General features: G+C 37.3%; 2 non-coding genes across 2 annotated transcripts; both read left to right on the top strand.

Moving 5' to 3' along the window:
* Nucleotides 1–566: 566 nt before the first annotated feature.
* On the top strand, nt 567–670 carry LOC148578004 (small nucleolar RNA R71). The gene has a single exon (XR_015903644.1). It is a non-coding gene; the product is annotated as a small nucleolar RNA R71 (small nucleolar RNA).
* An 11,213-nt stretch (nt 671–11,883) lies between these two features.
* Nucleotides 11,884–11,991, top strand: LOC148578003 (small nucleolar RNA R71). Its single transcript, XR_015903119.1, has one exon. It is a non-coding gene; the product is annotated as a small nucleolar RNA R71 (small nucleolar RNA).
* Nucleotides 11,992–15,422: the final 3,431 nt, after the last annotated feature.

Raw genomic sequence — 15,422 nt, 5'->3', positions numbered from 1 at the left:
GCTCTGCTTAGAATTCTCTGTTTGCTGCTGAGAAGATGATGAAAAAGGCTTGCTATTGCTAAACCTATTTCGTCCATCATTATTATTATTGAAGCCTTGATTAGGCTTCTGTTGATCCTTCCATGAGATGTTAGGATGATTCCTCCATGAAGGATTGTAAGTGTTTCCATAGGAATCTCCCATGTAATTCACTTCTTCCATTCCAGGATTCTCAGGATCATAAGCTTCTTCTTCAGAGGAAGCTTCCTTAGTACTGTCTGTTGCAGCTTGCATTCCAAACAGACTCTGAGAAATCATTTTGACTTGCTGAGTCAATATTTTATTCTGAGCCAGTATAGCATTCAGAGTGTCAATCTCCAGAACTCCTTTCTTTTGAGTTGTCCCATTATTCACAGGATAAAGAAATGTACATGAATTGGTTGTTTGCAACCATTTTAATGAGTTCCTGGGCTTCTTCAGGCGTCTTCTTCAGATGAAGAGATCCTCCAGCAGAGTTGTCCAATGACATCTTGGATAGTTCAGACAGACCATCATAAAATATGCATATGATGCTCCATTCTGAAAGCATGCCAGAAGGACACCTTCTGATCAACTGCTTGTATCTTTCCCAAGCTTCATAGAGGTATTCGCCTTCCTTCTGTCTGAAGGTTTGGACTTCTACTCTAAGCTTACTCAACTTTTGAGGTGGAAAGAATTTGGCCAAGAAAGCATTGACCAGCTTTTTCCAAGAGTTCAGGTTGTCCTTAGGTTGTGAGTACAAACATGTCCTAGCTCTGTCTCTTATAGCAAAAGGGAAGAGCATAAGTTTGTAGACCTCAGGGTCAACCCCATGAGTCTTAACAGTGTCACAGATTTGTGAGAATTCAGCCAAGAACGGATGAGGATCTTCTAATGGAAGTCCAAGAAACTTGCAATTCTGCTGCATTAGAGAAACTAATTGAGGCTTAAGCTCAAAGTTGTTTGCTCCAATTGCAGAAATTGAGATGCTCCTTCCACAGAAGTCAGAAGAAGGTGCAATGAAGTCACCAAGCATCTTCCTTGCATTGTTGGCATTGTTGTTATTTTCGTCTGCCATGTCTTCTTCCTTTTCAAAAATTTCTATTAGGTCCTCTCCAGAGAGTTGTGCTTTAGCTTCTCTTAACTTCTTCTTCAAGGTCCTTTCAGGTTTAGGATCAGCTTCAACAAGAATGCCTTTGTCCTTGTTCCTTCTCATAAGAAAGAGAAGAGAACATGAAGGTATGGAATCCTTTATGTCACAGAATAGAGATTTCTTGAGGTGTCAGAGGAAAACATGAATAGAGGGATGAGTTAGGCAGATAAGAATTCGAACATATGAAGAAGGAGATAGAGTCCGAATTGCTAATTGAGGAGGAGTGTTGGTCCTTAAATAGAAATAGATGAGAGAGGGAATTTTCGAAAAAAAAATTTTTAAAAGAAAAATAAGATTAAAATTTAAAATAATTAGTTAATTAAAAAGAATTTTGAAAATTGGTTAACAGTTTTTTGAAAATTAAAAGTGAGAAAGTTGTTAGGTGATTTTGAAAAATATTTTGAAATCAGTAATCTAAAAGATATGATTGAAAATTATTTTAAAAAAGATGTGGTTGAGAAGATATGATTGAGAAGATATGATTGAAAAACAATTTTAAAAAGATTTGATTTTTAAAATTAATGACTTGGCTAACAAGAAATTTAAAATATATGATTCTAAAATTCAAATATTGAACCTTTCTTAACAAGGAAGTAACAAACTTGAAATTTTTGAATCAAATCATTAATTGGTAGCCAGGATTTTCGAAAATAGTGAGAGAAAAATGGAAAAGATTTGATTTTGAAAAAGATATGATAAAAAAATATGATTTGAAAAAGACTTGATTTTGAAAAATTATGAAAATTTGAAAAAGATTTGAATTAAATCCATTCTGGCGTTTAACGCCCAAAATACTACCCTTTTGGGCGTTTAACGCCTAGCCAGGTACCCTGGCTGGCGTTTAAACGCTAGTTTTCCTTCCTCACTGGGTGTTTTGAACGCCCAGCTTTTTCTCTGTAATTCCTCTGCTGTATGTTCTGAATCTTCAATTCTTTGTATTATTGACTTGAAGAGACATAATTTTGTAATTTTTTTTTTTGAATTTTTAATGATGAGAAACAACAAAATGAAACTAATCATGGAAAATCAAGATCAAAACAAATAATGCATGCAAGATACCAAACTTAGAAGTTTGTATACTAGGGACAATAACAATTTGAAAATGCATATGAGAAACAACAAAAGACACCAAACAGGATAGTTTAAAGATCAGAAAAACGAAAATCATCAAGAACAACTTGAAGATCAACAAAGAACATAATGCATAAAATTTCGAAAAATGCAAAAAAAGAAAACATGCAATTGACACCAAACTTAAAATTTGACACTAGACTCAAACAATAAACACAAAATATTTTTTATTTTTATAATTTTAAAATTTTTTTTGTATTTTTTGAAAATTATTTGGAAAAAGAAAATAAGGAATTCAAAATTCTTAATGAGAATTCCAGGAATCATGCAATGTTAGTCTAAAACTCTAGTCCAAGAATTAGACATGGCTTACTAGCCAGCCAAGCTTTCAGTGAAAGCTTCGGTCCAAAACACTAGACATGGCCAATGGCCAGCCAAGCTTTAGCAGATCATTACATTCAACAGCAAGATTGATAGAAATCAACAAGCTCTTGTGATGATAAGTTGAAACCTCGGTCCAAAAGATTAGACATGGCTTCACAGCCAGCCAGACTTCAATAGATCATCATGAAACTCTAGAATTCATTCTTAAAAATTATGAAAAAAAATTTCTCCAAAATAAAATAAAAAAATAAAAGCTTAAAATAAAATAAAATTACCTAATCTGAGCAACAAGATGAACCGTCAGTTGTCCAAACTTGAACAATCCCTGGCAACGGTGCCAAAAACTTGGTACACGAAATCGTGATCGCACACTTTTCACACAACTCCGTGCAGCTGACCATCAAGTGCACTGGGTCGTCCAAGTAATACCTTACGTGAGTAAGGGTCGATCCCACGGAGATTGTCAGCTTGAAGCAAGCTATGGTCATCCTTGTAGATCTCAGTCAGGCGAATTCAAATGGTTTTAAGATTTTGATAATTAAAATATAATTAAAGCAGAGAATAAGATAGAAATACTTTTGTAATTCATTGGTAGGATTTCAGATAAGCATATGAAAATGCTTTGTTCCTTCTGAATCTCTGCTTTCCTATTGCCTTCATCCAATCATTCATACTCCTTTCCATGGCAAGCTGTATGTTGGGGGATCACCGTTGTCAATGGCTACCATCCATCCTCTTAGTGAAAATGGTCCAAATTTGCTGTCACAGTATGGCTAATCATATGTCAGTTCTCACTCATGTTGGAATAGGATCCATTGATCCTTTTGCGTCTGTCACTACACCCAACACTCGCGAGTTTGAAGCTCGTCACAATCATCCTGTCCCAGATCCTACTGAGAATACCACATACAAAGTTTAGACTTTCGGGATCTCAAGAATGCTGCCAATTGATTCTAGCTTATACCTCAAAGACTCTGATATCGAGGCTAAGAGATATGCATTCAAGCTCGTTTTCATGTAGAACGGAAGTGGTTGTCAGGCACGCGTTCATAGATGAGAATGGTGATGAGTGTCACATAATCATCACATTCATCAGGTTCTTATGTGCGAATGAATATCTTAGAACAAGAATAAGCTTATATTGGATAGAAAAACAGTAGTAATTGCATTAATTCATGAAGAACAGCAGAGCTCCACACCTTAATCTAAGGGGTGTAGAAACTCCACCGTTGAAAATACATAAGTGATAGTGGTGTTCATTGGCTTCGGCCCCAGAGGGGGAACCAGAATAACCAAGATAAAAATACAATAGTAAAAGGTCCTATTTATAATGAACTAGTAGCCTAGGGTTTACAGAAATAAGTAAATGATGCAGAAATCAACTTCCGGGCCCACTTGGTGTGTGCTTGGACTGAGCATTGAAGCTTTCACATGTAGAGACTTTTCTTGGAGTTAAACGCCAGCTTTGGTGCCAGTTTGGGCGTTTAACTCCAGCTTTTATGCCAGTTCTGGCATTTAACGCCAGAATAGGGTAGAAAGTTGGTGTTTAAACGCCAGTTTGCGTTATCAAAACTCGGGCAAAGTATGGACTATTATATATTTCTGAAAAGCCCAGAATGTCTACTTTCCAACGCAATTACGAGCGTGCCAATTAGGCTTCTGTAGCTCCAGAAAATCTACTTCGAGTGTAGGGAGGTTAGAATCCAACAACATCTGCAGTCCTTTTTCAGCCTTTGAATCAGATTTTTGCTTTGATCCCTCAATTTCAACAAAAAAATACCTGAAATCATAGAAAAACACACAAACTCATAGTAAAGTCCAGAAATGTGATTTTTATTTAAAAACTAATAAAATTATAATAAAAATTAACTAATTCAAATTAAAATCTACCTAAAAATAGTGCCAAAAAGCGTATAAATTATCCGCTCATCAAGTCTTAATTACATGGTAGCTACAACATGCAAGTGAGAAAATAATAGAAGCACATGAGATACCAGTGGTGAAAAATTTGCAACAAAGGGGAAGAGTATGGGTAATGAAAGATAGTATAAGTTCATATCAATGCAACAGGAGTACAAGTATCATAAAAGATTAGCATTAATTTAAATAATACTGCCCAATCAGAATAAAATAAGTCTGGAAGCACTAGGATAATTCAAGAGAAGATGAAACATTTAAATAAAAAAATTTAACACCAACGAAAAAATAATAAATTTAGAAAAAAAATAAAAATATGCACAAAATTAAAATGCAATGAATGAAAGTATGCAGATAAATTAAGTAAAATAGAATGAAAGAAAAGAAGGATGAGAAGTAATGAAGAAGAAGAAAGTAAGAAATAATTAGGATTTGAGGGGTGAATGATTTGAAATCAGGGCTGAGGTGTTTTAGTTGGGCGTCGTGTGTGACGCGGACGGGTGGGGTACGCGTTCGCGTGGGTTGGGCTATTTTCAAGTGACGCGGATGCGTTCGCGTGACTTGAATTGTGCTATTAGTGTGAGAGCAGCCTCGTGCACGCACAACTTTCTGTTTTAATGCGCACATTGCCAAAATTTGAACCGACGCGTGCACGTGAGGGATGTGCACGCTTGGATGGCTTGGAGGAGAAAATGACGTGTTCGCGTTAGGGACGCGCACGCGTGATAGGGCTTGTGCTTCCAGCACAATTCCAGCCCCACACAATCACAACTTTCTGGCCATACACCTCTTTATGTCATTTTTGCAGGGTCACGCGTGTGCTTGGGCGTGTTTGTGCCTAAGGCACACCTCCAGCCACGCTCCCGTGTAACTCTCTGTTTCTTTCTTCTTTGCTTCGCATGTACACATGACGCGTTCGCGTCAGCGATGCTCGCACGTCGCGTGCGAATTTTTTTTATCTTTATGTAGAATGTAGATGACTATACAGAAATTATGAATGAACACAAATGAAAATAAAATAAAATAAAACTAAGAACAAAAAGGAAAGAATATACCATGGTGGGTTGTCTCCCACCTAGCACTTTTGGTTTAAGTCCTTAAGTTGGACGTTTGGTGAGCTCCCTGTTATGGTAGCTTGTGCTTGAACTCATCCAAGAATCCCCACCAATGTTTGTAATTCCAATGGCCTCCGAGATCTCAAACTAGGCGCATAAAGCCTTCAAGCAAGTTAAAGCAAGTGACAAGGCCCCAGGAGTGTTGATTGATAGAACGAATTCCGGGATCCCAAACCTTGCTTTTGCACCCGTCTTCTTGTTGATCATTATTGTTCCAACCGGGTGGCAAGCAATCTGAATTCTCACTAAAGCAGCCAAACAACTTCCTAGACCCATTCAGTTGAGATTTATACCAACCTTTGTACTTTAATTTTGAGCATACAACCATATTGAACCTTGCATGACAATTCCTATTACTAAACATCTTCCGCTTGCTCTTATAACCACAAAGAGCTCTAAGTTGCACATCCGTCTCAAGCAAAGCATATTCAAGTGGGCTAATTAAGCTTAGAGATGAAAGATTTACCTACTTGAATGAAGGAATGGATGGTGATGGCTTTGGGGGAGAGGTCTCCAACAACTTTGGCAAGGTGATTTCCAGCTCCATTCCCTTGAGCTCTTCCTTGACAACTTCAATCTCTTTGCAAGCTTCTTCAATTTCAACCTCTTCCTCTTGATAGCTTTCTTCCAATTCGATCTCTTCTTCATTTTTCACCAATGGCATGGAAGGTTGTGCTTCTTCTTCTTTAATCTCCATGTCAAGTCCAATGGGAGAGAATTCAAATATAGATAAGAATTCGTCAATGATTGAATCCATCTTTTGATTATTGGTGCACGAAATTGTGATCTCAGGCAACGGCGCCAAAAACACTGTATGCACGACTTAATAAATTGTTTTTCATTCACAACTTCGATACAACTAACCAGCAAGTGCACTGGGTTGTCAAGGTAATAAACCTTACGTGAGTAAGGGTCGATCCCACGGAGATTGTTGGTATGAAGCAAGCTATGATCATCTTGTAAATCTCAGTCAGGCGGATAATAATTGATTATGGAGTTTTCGAAAATAAATAATAAATAGACAGAAAATAAAGATAAAAATACTTATGTATATCATTGGTGAGAATTTCAGATAAAGGTATAGAGATGCGTTCGTCCCTCTGAACTTCTGCTTTCCTGCTGTCTTCATCCAATCAGTCCTACTCCTTTCCATAGCTGGCTTTATGTAAGGACATCACCATTGTCAATGGCTACTTTTCATCCTCTCTGTGAAAATAGTCCGATGCGCTATCACTGCATGCCTAATCATCTGGAGGCATCACCGTGGTCAATGGCTGCATCCTATCCTCTTGTGAAAATGGTCCAAATGCTCTGTCACAGCACGGCTAATCATCTGAGGTTCTCGATCATACTGGAATAGGATTCACCCTCCTTTTGTGTCTGTCACTACGCCCAGCACTCGCGAGTTTGAAGTTTGTCACAGTCATTCAATCCCATAATCCTACTCGGAATACCACAGACAAGGTTTAGACTTTCCGGATTCTCATGAATGCCGCCATCAATCTAGCTTACACCACGAAGATTCTGATTAAGAGATCCAAGAGATAATCATTCAATCTAAGGTGGAACGGAAGTGGTTGTCAGGCACGCGTTCGTAGGGGAATGATGATGATTGTCACGTTCATCACATTCATGTTGAAGTGCGAATGAATATCTTAGAAGCGGAACAAGTTGAATTGAATAGAAAAACAGTACTACTTTGTATTGATTCATGAGGAACAGCAGAGCTCCACACTTTAATCTATGGAGTGTAGAAACTCTACCTTTAAAAATACATAAGTGATGAAGGTCCAGGCATGGTCGAATGGCCAGCCCCCATGATCTAAGAACTAGGCGTCCAAAGATCTCTAATACAATAGTAAAAAGTCCTATTTATACTAAACTAGTTACTAGGGTTTACAGAAGTGAGTAATTGATGCATAAATCCACTTCCGGGGCCCACTTGGTGTGTGTTTGGGCTGAGCTTGAAGTTTACACGTGGAGAGGTCATTCTTGTAGTTGAACGCCAGTTTGTAACGTGTTTCTGGCGTTCAACTCTGGTTCGTGACGTGTTTCTGGCGTTTAACTCCAGACTGCAGCGTAGAACTGGCGTTCAACGCCCATTTACGTCGTCTAAAATCGGCCCAAGTATGGACTATTATATATTTCTGGAAAGCCCTAGATGTCTACTTTCCAACGCAATTAGAAGCGCGCCATTTTGAGTTCTATAGCTCCAGAAAATCCACTTTGAGTGCAGGGAGGTCAGAATCCAACAGCATCAGCAGTCCTTCTTCAACCTCTGAATCTGATTTTTGCTCAAGTCCCTCAATTTCAGCCAGAAAATAACTGAAATCACAGAAAAACACACAAACTCATAGTAAAGTCCAAAAATGTGAATTTAACATAAAAACTAATAAAAACATCCCTAAAAGTAACTAGATCCTACTAAAAACATACTAAAAATAATGCCAAAAAGCGTATAAATTATCCGCTCATCACAACACCAAACTTAAATTGTTGCTTGTCCCCAAGCAACTGAAAATCAAATAGGATAAAAAGAAGAGAATATACTATAAATTCCAAACTATCAATGAAACATAGCTCCAATCAGATGAGCGGGACTTGTAGCTTTTTGTCTCTTGAACAGTTTTAGCATCTCACTTTATCCATTGAGGTTTAGAATGATTGGCATCTATAGGAACTTAGAGTTCAGATAGTGTTATTGATTCTCCTAGTTCAGTATGTTGATTCTTGAACACAGCTACTTTATGAGTCTTGGCCATGGCCCTAAGCACATTGTTTTCCAGTATTACCACTGGATACATAAATGCCACAAACACATAATTGGGTGAACCTTTTCAGATTGTGACTCAGCTTTACTAAAGTCCCCAATTAGAGGTGTCCAGTGTTCTTAAGCACACTCTTCTTTTGCTTTGGACCTTGACTTTAACTGCTCAGTCTCAAGTTTTCACTTGACACCTTCATGCCACAAGCACATGGTTAGGGACAGCTTGGTTTAGCCGCTTAGGCCAGGATTTTATTCCTTTAGGCCCTCCTATCCACTGATGCTCAAAGCCTTGGGATCCTTCTTATTTACCCTTGCCTTTTGGTTTTAAGGGTTATTGGCTTTTTGCTCTTGCCTCTTGGTTTTAAGAGCTTTTGGCTTTTTTTGCTTGCTTTTTCTTTTTCTTTTTTTTTTTCGCTACTTTTTTTTCTGCAAGCTTTGTTCTTTGCTGCTTTTTCTTGCTTCAAGAATCATTTTTATGATTTTTCAGATTATCAAATAACATGTCTCCTTGTCATCATTCTTTCAAGAGCCAACATATTTAAAATTCTTAAACAACAACTTCAAAAGACATATGCACTGTTCAAGCATTCATTCAGAAAACAAAAAGTATTGTCACCACATCAATATAATTAAACTAAGTTCAAGGATAAATTCGAAACTCATGTACTTCTTGTTCTTTTGAATTAAAACATTTTTTATTTAAGAGAGATGATGGATTCATATTCACTACTTTAAGGCATAGACACTTAAATACTGATGATCATGTAATGAAGACACAAACATGGATAAACATTTAACATAGAAAATGAAAAACAGAGAATGTAAGAACAAGGAATGAGTCCACCTTAGTGATGGTGGCGTTTTCTTTGCTGAGGAACCAATGATGTCCTTGAGCTCTTCTATGTCTCTTTCTTGTCTTTGTTGCTCCTCCCTCATTGCTCTTTGATGCTTCTATCCTTAGTTGCTCCCAATAATTGTGTGGGAGAAAATGTATCCCCTGAGGTATCTCAGAGATCTCTTGATTTGCAGTCAAATGTTCTACCACTGAGCTATAGACCCTTGAGATAAATCTTTCCATCTCCCATGACTTGGAGGTGGAAGCTTTTGTTTTCCCTTTCCTCTTTCTAGAGGTTTCTCTGGCCTTAGGTGCCATCAATGGTTATGGAAAAACAAAAAAAAAACTTATGCTTTTACCACACCAAACTTAGAATTTTGCTCGCCCTCGAGCAAGAGAAGAAAGAATGGATGAAGAAGAAGATGTGGAAAAAAACTAGGATTATGAGGAGGGAAGGTGGGAATCCTGTGGGATCCACAGATCCTGAGATGATCCTGTGAGGTCCACAGATCTTGAGGTGTCAAGGATTTGCATCCCTGCACCAATTAGGCATGTAAAACACCTTTGCATGCAATTCTGGCATTTAAATGCCGAACTGATGCTTGTTCTGGGCGTTCAACGCCCAGATGTAGCATGTTTCTGGCGTTGAACGCCAGCTCCATGCTTGTTTCTGGCGTTCAGCGCCAGCTCCATGCTCTGTTCTGGCGTTGAACGCCAGCCAGATGCTTCTTACTGGCGTTTGAACGCCAGTGAATTCCTCCTCCAGGGTGTGCTGTTTTTTATGCTGTTTTTGATTTTTCTTCAATTTTTTCAGTTGTTTTTGTGACTCCACATGATCATGAACCTATGAAGACATATAACTAATAAAAAATATAATTAAATAAAAATTGGGTTGCCTCCCAACAAGCGCTTCTTTAATGTCAATAGCTTGACAGTGGGCTCTCATGGAGCCTCACAGATGTTCAGAGCATTGTTGAGACTTCCCAACACCAAACTTAGATTTTGGATATGGGAGTTCAACACCAAACTTAGAGTTTGGTTGTGGCCTCCCAACACCAAACTTAGAGTTTGACTGTGGGGGCTCTGGTTGACTCTGTTTTAAGAGAAGCTTACTGTGCCTCTTTTCCATGTTTACAGAAAGATATCCTTGAGTTTTAAACTCAAGGGAGTCCTCATTCAATTGAAGGACTAGTTCACCTCTGTTAACATCAATCACAGCTCTTGCTGTGGCTAGGAAGGGTCTTCCAAGGATGATGCATTCATCCTTATCCTTCCCAGTATCTAGGATTATGAAATCAGCAGGGATGTAAAGGCCTCCAACCTTTACTAATATGTCCTCTACTTGTCCATAAGCCTATTTTCTAGAATTGTCTGCCATCTCTAATGAGATTTTAGCATCTTGTACCTCAAAGATTCCCAGTTTCTCCATTACAAAAAGTGGCATGAGGTTTATTCCTGACCCCAGGTCACATAGAGCCTTCTCAAAGGTCATGGTGCCTATGGTACAAGGTATCAGGAACTTTCCAGGATCCTGTTTCTTCTGAGGCAATCTCAGTTGATCCAATGCAATCAGTTCATTGGTGAACAGGAGAGGTTCATCTCTCCAAGTCTCATTACCAAATAAATTGGCATTCAGCTTCATGATTGCACCAAGGAACTTGGCAACTTGCTCTTCAGTAACATCTTCATTCTCTTTAGAAGAGGAGTACTCTTCAGAGCTCATGAAGGGCGTAAGGAGGTTCAATGGAATCTCTATGGTCTCTAGATGAGCCTCAGATTCCTTTGGTTCCTCAAAGGGAAACTCCTTATTGATCATTGGATGTCCCAAGAGGTCTTCCTCCTTGGGATTCACATCCTCCCCTTCCTCTTTGGATTCGGCCATGATGGTTATATCAATGGCCTTGCACTCTCCTTTTGGATTTTCTTCTGTATTGCTTGGGAGAGTACTAGGAGGGATTTCAGTGATCCTTTTACTCAGCTGGCCCATTTGTGCCTCCAAATTTCTAATGGAGGACCTTGTTTCATTCATGAAACTTACAGTGGCCTTAGATAGATCAGAGACTAAGTTTGCTAAATTAGAGGTATTTTGTTCAGAGTTCTCTGTCTGTTGCTGAGTGGATGATGGAAAAGGTTTACTATTGTTAAACCTATTTCTTCCACCATTATTAAAGCCTTGTTGAGGCTTTTGTTGATCCTTCCATGAGAGATTTGGGTGATTTCTCCATGAGGGATTATAGGTGTTTCCATATGGTTCACCCATGTAATTCACCTCTGCTATTGCAGGGTTCTCAGGATCATATGCTTCTTCTTCTGAAGATGCCTCTTGAGTACTGTTGGATGCAGCTTGCATTCCATTCAGACTCTGAGAAATCATATTAACTTGCTACGTCAATATTTTATTCTGAACCAATATGGCATTCAGAGTATCAATTTCAAGAACTCCCTTCTTCATAGGCGTCCCATTACTCACAGGGTTCCTCTTAGAAGTGTACATGAACTGGTTATTAGCAACCATGTCAATGAGTTCTTGAGCTTCTGCAGGCGTTTTCTTTAGGTGAATGGATCCACCTGCAGAAGTATCTAATGACATCTTTGATAGCTCAGATAAACCATCGTAGAATATATCCAAGATGGTCCATTCTGAAAGCATGTCAGAAGGACACTTTTTGGTCAGTTACTTGTATCTCTCCCAAGCTTCATAGAGGGATTCACCTTCCTTCTGTCTGAAGGTTTGAACATTCACTCTAAGCTTGCTAAGCTTTTGAGGAGGAAAGAACTTGGCTAAGAAAGTCGTGACCAGCTTATCCCAAGAGTTCAGGCTATCTTTAGGTTGAGAGTCCAACCAGATTCTAGCTCTGTCTCTTGCAGCAAAAGGAAAAAGCATGAGCCTGTAGACTTCAGGATCTACTCCATTAGTCTTAACAGTATCACATATCTGCAAGAATTCAGTTAAGAACTGAAAAGGATCTTCAGATGGAAGTCCATGAAACTTGCAGTTTTGTTGCATTAGAGAAACTAGTTGAGGCCTAAGCTCAAAATTGTTTGCTCCAATGGTAGGGATGGAGATGCTTCTTCCATGTAAATTGGATTTTGGTGCAGTAAAGTCACCAAGCATCTTCCTTGCATTATTATTATTTTCGGCTGCCATCTCCTCTTCCTGTTCGAAAATTTCTGAAAGGTGCTTGCTGGATTGTTGTAATTTAGCTTCTCTTAGTTTCCTCTTCAAAGTCCTTTTAGGTTCTGGATCTGCTTCAACAAGAATGTTCTTGTCCTTGCTCCTGCTCATATGAAAAAGGAGGGAACAGAAAAATAATAATAGGGATCCTTTTTACCACAGTATAGAGGTCCCTATGTGAGTAGAAGAAAAGAAGAAGAGAAAATATGAACTCAGAGAGAGAGAGGGGGTTCGGATTTTTGGTGAGTGAGGGAGAGATGTTAGTAGATGAATAAATAAATAGAAGGAGATAAGAGAGAAGGATTTTCGAAAATTATTTTTGAAAAGGGGTTAGTGATTTTCGAAAATTAAAATTAAAATTTGAAACAATTAGTTAATTAAAAAGAATTTTTGAAAAAGAGGGAAGATATTTTCGAAAATTAGAGAGAGAGAGTTAGTTAGGTAGTTTTGAAAAAGATAAGAAACAAACAAAAAGTTAGTTAGTTAGTTGAAACAAATTTTGAAAATGAATTTTGAAAAGATAAGAAGATAAGAAGTTAAAAAAAGATATTTTTAAAATCAAAAATTTTTTTTTTTTGAAAAAAAAGATATGTTTTAAAAAGATATGATTTTGAAAAAGATAGGATAAAAAGATATTTTTGAAAATATATGATTAAATCTAGTTTTGAAAAAAGATTTGATTTTTAAAATCACAATTAATGACTTGATTCACAAGAAATCACAAGATATGATTCTAGAACTTAAAATTTGAATCTTTCTTAACAAGCAGGTAACAAGCTTGAAATTTTTGAATCAAAACATTAATTGATGATGTTATTTTCGAAAATTATGTGATAAAGATAAGAAAAAGATTTTTGAAAAATATTTTTAAAATTTTTGAAAATAACTAAGAAAAATGAAAAAGATTTGATTTTTGAAAAAGATTTTGAAAAAGATAAGATTTTTAAATTGAAAATTTGATTTGACTCATAAAAACAACTAGATTTTTAAAAAATTTTTGAAAAAGTCAATCCAAATTTTCGAAATTTATGACTGAAAAAGGGGAAGATATTTTTTTTGATTTTTGAATTTTCAATGATGAAAGAGAAAAACATGAAAAAGACTCAATGCATGAAAATTTTTAGATCAAAATGATGAATGCATGAAAGAATGCTATGAATGTCAAGATGAACACCAAGAACACTTTGAAGATCAAGATGAACACCAAGAACTTATTTTTGAAAAATTTTTTTATGCAAAGAAAACATGCAAGACACCAAACTTAGAAATCCTTAATGCTTAGACACTAAGAATTCAAGAATGCATATGAAAAACACCATACAACACAAAACAATATAATATGAAGATCAATCAAGAAGGTTTATCAAGAACAACTTGAAGATAATGAAGAACACTATGAATGCATGAATTTTCAAAAAATGCAGATAATTTTTAGAAAAAATGCAGTTGACACCAAACTTGAAATTGACTCAAGACTCAAACAAGAAACACAAAATATTTTTGATTTTTTTATGATTTTGTGATTTTTTTGTATTTTTATTTTATATTTTTCGAAAATTAGTGTGAAAAAGAAAAATAAGGATTCCAAAATTTTTAATATGAATTCCAAGAATCTTGCAGTCTTATTCTAAAGCTCCAATCTGAGGGTTAGACATGGCTTAATAGCCAGTCAAGCTTTAGCATGTAAATCTTTTGGATCTGGAACAACAGCAGGTGGATTAGCAATAACTAGCTTGCTCTTGATAATGTTGGGTTGGAAGCCCCAGTCCAAATGAATTTAGACATGGCTTTACAGCCAGTCAGGCTTCAACATGCTTCATGAAACACTAGAATTCATTCTTAAAAAAAAAATTTAGAATAATTTTCGAAAACAGATGAGAAATTTTTGAAAGATTTTTGAGAAATTTTTTTTTTGAAAATAAAACAAAAAGAAAATTACCTAATCTGAGCAACATGATGAACCGTCAGTTGTCCAAACTCGAACAATCACCGGCAACGGCGCCAAAAACTTGGTGCACGAAATTGTGATCTCATGCAACGGCGCCAAAAATTCTGTACGCACGTCTTAATAAATCGTTTTTCATTCACAACTTCGATACAACTAACCAGCAAGTGCAATGGGTCGTCTAAGTAATAAACCTTACGTGAGTAAGGGTCGATCCCACGGAGATTGTTGGTATGAAGCAAGCTATGGTCATCTTGTAAATCTCAGTCAGGCGGATAATAATTGATTATTATCATGAATGCCGGATTCTCATGAATGCCGCCATCAATCTAGCTTACACCACGAAGATTCTGATTAAGAGATCCAAGAGATAATCATTCAATCTAAGGTGGAACGGAAGTGGTTGTCAGGCACGCGTTCGTAGGGGAATGATGATGATTGTCACGTTCATCACATTCATGTTGAAGTGCGAATGAATATCTTAGAAGCGGAACAAGTTGAATTGAATAGAAAAACAGTACTACTTTGTATTGATTCATGAGGAACAGCAGAGCTCCACACTTTAATCTATGGAGTGTAGAAACTCTACCTTTAAAAATACATAAGTGATGAAGGTCCAGGCATGGTCGAATGGCCAGCCCCCATGATCTAAGAACTAGGCGTCCAAAGATCTCTAATACAATAGTAAAAAGTCCTATTTATACTAAACTAGTTACTAGGGTTTACAGAAGTGAGTAATTGATGCATAAATCCACTTTCGGGGCCCACTTGGTGTGTGTTTGGGCTGAGCTTGAAGTTTACACGTGGAGAGGTCATTCTTGGAGTTGAACGCCAGTTTGTAACGTGTTTCTGGCGTTTAACTCCAGATTGCAGCGTAGAACTGGCGTTCAACGCCCATTTACGTCGTCTAAACTCGGCCAAAGTATGAACTATTATATATTGCTAGAAAGCCCTGGATGTCTACATTTCAACGCAATTGGAAGCGCGCCATTTTGATTTCTGTAGCTCCAGAAAATTCACTTTGAGTGCAGGGAGGTCAGAATCCAACAGCATCAGCAGTCTT

The sequence above is a fragment of the Arachis ipaensis genome, chromosome B1 (assembly GCF_059453495.1).
Source record: "Arachis ipaensis isolate K30076 ecotype BB chromosome B1, ASM5945349v1, whole genome shotgun sequence".
NCBI lineage: Eukaryota > Viridiplantae > Streptophyta > Magnoliopsida > Fabales > Fabaceae > Arachis > Arachis ipaensis.
The sequence above is the reverse complement of the archived record's forward strand: the minus strand, read 5'-3'. Positions and strand labels throughout refer to the sequence as shown.